Below are 5,405 nucleotides of genomic sequence, written 5' to 3'. Positions count from 1 at the left end.
GACACACTATTGTCAGCAACTACGAAGCAACAACTTAGCTGTCGGCAACTGGCTAACAACACGTTGTGTGTCGGCACATGTGTGGGCCCTAACAATTTATGTGTCAGTGTAGGTACATGCTTAGTGACATCCAATATGTCGCCGTATGTAGGGTATATGGACACGGAATAAGTGTCGGCGTAGGTGCACACGTGTCAAGCCACTGAAGCTTGGAATTTTTTTTTCTTTACAAAATCCTGAAACTTGGAAAGTTGGCGCGCCATTTAGGCATGAGACAGGAATTTGTTTTGGCTGGCCCGTGCAAAATATCCCCCAAATCAGACCAAGTCCGTAACCTACCCGTGCCAGCCGCCGCCCTCGCACCCCATCCCTATCCCTCGTCCTCGCGCTCAACCCACGGCCCTGCCGCCGTCGCAGCCGTATTCGCTCTCCACCCACGGTCCTGCTGTCGTCGCCGCCGTCCTCGCGCTCTATCCGAGATCGAGCCTCCGTCCTCCCGCTCCGCCCGAGATCCAGCAGCCGTCGTCGTGCTCCACCCGAGATCGAGCCGCCGTCCTCGCGCTCTGCCAAAGATCCAGCCGCCGTCCTCACGCTCAGGGATCCGCCCCCTCCCATGATCCCCGTCCTCCAACCCCCAACTTCGTCCTTCACATGATCCCTGGCGCTTCTCCCCTGTCGCCCCCGCCTCGGCCCCCAGCCCTACCACAAGCTCTCCATCCATGCTCCCCGTTCCTGCTGCCGCTGGTAGAGATCCATCCAAGAGCTCTCCATCCCGCTGCGCCCCTCCCGAAGCCAGCCGTTTGTTGCTGCAGATATCCGCACAGACTCTTCTTTTCCAATAGGTAAGCATCGGCTCCTCCGGAGATATCCTTTTCTGTACTGCTGCATGATGCGTGCTTGTGCATTGCTGAACTTTAAACCATGTGTCATTGCTGAACTCTGAAAATTAGGGTAACACTTTCATATCTTCTGCTAATATTTGTTTATTGTATAGTTCTTATTCCTATTTCTCAGCATCTCAATTTTGATACATAGATTGGTGCTACAAAACACAGCAAGCCATCTGACATCCATATCTCACAACTGATTTTCATTTTTATATTATCATACGAATATGAACTCTTTATCTCCTTTAAATTAGAAAGTGATCATTCCTTTAATATCTGATATGGGTGAATGTTCATATGCTGTTAGTAGTGTGACTTCCTGATTTCTAGGTGGTTCAATTTTGTTATTTAAAGCCGTGACTCATTGTGTGACTTCCAATTCTGTGGGTGAGTTGTCGTGGTCAAACGGAAGCTCCTGTAGGTGCATAACCTCTGAGTTTTTTTACATGAAGCACTTTTGATTGTCAATACATATTTCTATGTTATATAGTGCAAATGATTGAGTTGGCTTCAACTTCGTTGTAGAACTGAATGGTGTTTGTGCTGTAACATCTTGTAGTTTCTGATGCTTCATGGTTTAATTTTGGGTCGACTTGCTTGGTGTTGTAGGAGTGGTTGTACATGATGTTGAGCTTGCAGGGCAGCAAGTATGTGGTACTACCTGTCAACGAGGACGAGGAGGTGGGCGAGCGGAGGGCACCGAGATGGACCCTCAGTCCAGTCAGCGTTTGAGGAGGCACATTCCAATTTTATTCTCCATCACTTTTGAATTGCATTGTCATCTACACTAGATATTTATGAATAACGGTGTCTTCGTTTGATATAATTTTTTATGTGAGCATGGTGTTGTTTTCTTTTTGCATGAATATGGCATTAGCATTCAAACCTTAGGTTCAACATATACTCGTATCTTCCTTTGCATCCACATACCTTCAACTACTTGAAGCTGCATATGGTTTCCAGAGGGGAGTTGCAAGTTCCTATCACATTCAAACCTTAGAGGCACCTTCTCATAGTGCCTCACACCACATTGTTCGGACATGTGAATTCAAATGGTAGAGTCAGCCGCCTCGGTGCAGTGGCTAGATAGTTCCAGAATTCAGACTTTTAATGTACTTTTATGAGATGTTCGTGTTCATTCTGGTTGATGGCGTAATTTATGTTCTTTTGACAAGTTCATTCATTATACTAACCAAGTACGTAACTTGTAGACCTTTGGCCTTTACTTTATGATTTAATTTATGGGAAGTCGAGTTATCTATATTGAACACATTTTTTGTAGGATGGTTGACACATGTCTACACATTTTGTTAGAGCAATTTGCAGTGGAAGAAATAGCCTCAAACTGATAAGAAGGCAACGGTTATTTCTATGAAGTAACGTTTATTGTTGTAGATCAAGGATGACAAGAAGGCAACTAATGTACCAGGTGCAGGTACTAAACATACTACATACATTAAGTTTATTATTTCTCTCTTAGAAATATACATAGATCATTTTGAGCCTTGACTAGAGAGCCAAATTTCTGCCTGAACTTATAGCATTACTAGATACGTTTTGTATCTTGCTGATAAAACTCCACATACTGCAGTTTATAATTAAAAATATGAAAATGACACAACATGATTTGAAGCGCACATGCATTGCTTAGGAGTTAAACATACACACATTAGTTTGGTGTTATCCCTTTGGTGGTCACAATCTGTACCATTATTTTCAAACTTTGAAGATCACATCAGCTAAATTCGTATTAGAACAAATACAACTTCACATTGGCTTATCCTACTACTGTTTCTTGCATGTAAGACGTTGAATAGCATTTGTAGATATGCCTGCCATGGCGAAATACTTATTCTATGCATATGTAGATATGTCTGCATGATGATTCCTTTCAGCATTTTATAAATATTTTACCTCATGTATGACAGAACTATGTTATGTGTGTTATGGACATATGTCATAAATAGTTCATTATTGTGCTTCTCTTGGCTTCCAATCTCCCTATGAGCTTCAAAGCACTTGAGCTGACTGCACTTTCTACCAAATTCTTGTGTACTATTTTCAGGTAATCAACAACCTAGTACGCATGGATGTGATGACTTTGAAGTGTTCTGGAGCATTTGGCTGTCTGCAGTATTTTGGACCAGACAACTTAATTATAATCGTGAATCTTATGTGTTTTCTGGACCATTTATTGCTCAAGTGTTATGGAGTAGAAATCTTGTGCTCATGGATGTTACTCAATTATTTGGACCATTTAGTGTTTGAACTATTTTAGACCAGCGAATAGAGGTCCTTTTATGTGACTTGTGTTTTCTGGATGGTTGCCAAGATGGCCAAACTTTGCTTTTGTGAAGATTGACTTGTGCTTGAACCTGCGAGCAATATATATATATATATGTGTGTGTGTGTGTGTGTGTGTGTGTGTGTGTGTAATTTTGTTACCATTTTATCAATGATTGTGCAATGTGTTTGTGGATAACAGTTGAGCATTGTATATAACATTTGAATTAGAGCTGTATCCAATTGTTGTTTTGGCTGTGCACGATCTTACCAACAATTTATATGTCGGCAAAAGCATTCCAACGCAGAAAGTGTGGGCAAAAGTATACCCCTAACTAGACAAACCATGTGTTGGCAATACTAAATGCCTTTAGACAGACTAAGTGTTGGGGAACGTAGTAATTTTAAAAAAAAATTATGCACACGCAAGATCATGGTGATGCATAGCAACGAGAGGGGAGAGTGTTGTCTATGTACCCTCGTAGACCGGAAGCGGAAGCGTTAGCACAACGTGGTTGATGTAGTTGTACGTCTTCACGGCCCGACCGATCAAGCACCGAAATTACGACACCTCCAAGTTCTAGCACACGTTCAGCTCGATGACGATCCCCGGACTCCGATCCAGCAGAATGTCAGGGAAGAGTTCCGTCAGCACGACGGCGTGGTGACGATCTTGATGTTCTACCGTCGCAGGGCTTCGTCTAAGCACCGCTACAATATTATCGAGGATTGTGGTGGAGGAGGGCACCGCACACGGCTAATAGATCTCAAGGATCAATTGTTGTCTATTTGGGGTGCCCCTGCACCCGTATATAAAGGAGCAAGGGAGGAGGAGGCCGGCCCTAGGAGGGGACGCTCCAAGTGTGGAGTCCTACTAGGACTCCCTAGTCCTAGTAGGATTCCACCTCCCATATGGAATAGGAAAAGAGGAAGGGAAAAGGAGAAGGAAGGAAGGGGGCGCCCCCCTTCCCTAGTCCAATTCAGACCAGACCAAGGGGAGGGGTGCGGCCACCCTTGAGGCCCTTTTCCTTCTTTCCCGTATGGCCCAATAAGGCCCAATACGTATTCCCATAACTCTCCGGTACTCCAGAAAATACCCGAATCACTCGGAACCTTTCCGATGTCCGAATATAGTCGTCCAATATATCGATTTTTACTCCTCGTCATGTCCCCAATCTCATCCGGGACTCCGAACTCCTTCGGTACATCAAAACACATAAACTCATAATATAACTGTCATCGAAACCTTAAGCATGCAGACCCTACGGGTTCGAGAACAATGTAGACATGACCAAGACACGTCTTCGGTCAATAACCAATAGCGGAACCTGGATGCTCATATTGGCTCCCACATATTCTACGAAGATCTTTATCGGTCAGACCGCATAACAACATACGTTGTTCCCTTTGTCATCGGTATGTTAATTGCCCGAGATTCGATCGTCGGTATCTTAATACCTAGTTCAATCTCGTTACCGGCAAGTCTCTTTACTCGTTCCGTAATACATCATCTCACAACTAACTCATTAGTTGCAATGCTTGCAAGGCTTATGTGATGTGCATTACTGAGAGGGCCCAGAGATACTTCTCCGACAATTGGAGTGACAAATCCTAATCTCGAAATACGCCAACCCAACATGTACCTTCGGAGACACCTGTAGAGCTCCTTTATAATCACCCATTTATGTTGTGACGTTTGGTAGCACGCAAAGTGTTCCTCCGGCAAACGGGAGTTGCATAATCTCATAGTCATAGGAACATGTATAAGTCATGAAGAAAGTAATAGCAACATACTAAATGACCGGGTGCTAAGCTAATGGAATAGGTCATGTCAATCACATCATTCTTCTAATGATGTGATCCCGTTAATCAAATAACAACTCTTTTGTTCATGGTTAGGAAACATAACCATCTTCGATTAACGAGCTAGTCAAGTAGAGACATACTAGTGACACTCTGTTTGTCTATGTATTCACACATGTATTATGTTTCCAGTTAATACAATTCTAGCATGAATAATAAACATTTATCATGATATAAGGAAATAAATAATAACTTTATTATTGCCTCTAGGGCATATTTCCTTCAGTCTCCCACTTGCACTAGAGTCAATAATCTAGTTCACATTGCCATGTGATTTAACATCAATGTTTCACATTACCATGTGATTAACACCCATAGTTCACATCGACATGTGACCAACACCCAAAGGGTTTACTAGAGTCAATAATCTAG

The 5,405-nt window shown here is 43.1% G+C and overlaps 1 long non-coding RNA gene across 2 annotated transcripts; it reads left to right on the top strand.

The window, feature by feature from the left end:
• The first annotated feature begins 287 nt into the window (after positions 1 to 287).
• LOC125537002 (uncharacterized) lies at positions 288 to 3,243 on the top strand. 2 transcript variants are annotated; one of them, XR_015616238.1, is made up of 3 exons: positions 288 to 842; positions 1,497 to 2,316; positions 2,953 to 3,243. It is a non-coding gene; the product is annotated as an uncharacterized LOC125537002 (long non-coding RNA). The 2 variants fall into 2 exon arrangements; XR_007295445.2 differs by having other exon boundaries at positions 1,497 to 2,322.
• Positions 3,244 to 5,405: the final 2,162 nt, after the last annotated feature.

The sequence above is a fragment of the Triticum urartu genome, chromosome 2A, assembly GCF_056163025.1.
Source record: "Triticum urartu cultivar PI428250 chromosome 2A, HENAU_Tu73, whole genome shotgun sequence".
NCBI lineage: Eukaryota > Viridiplantae > Streptophyta > Magnoliopsida > Poales > Poaceae > Triticum > Triticum urartu.
Note: the sequence above shows the minus strand (reverse complement) of the source record. Positions and strands in the feature narration are given on the sequence as shown.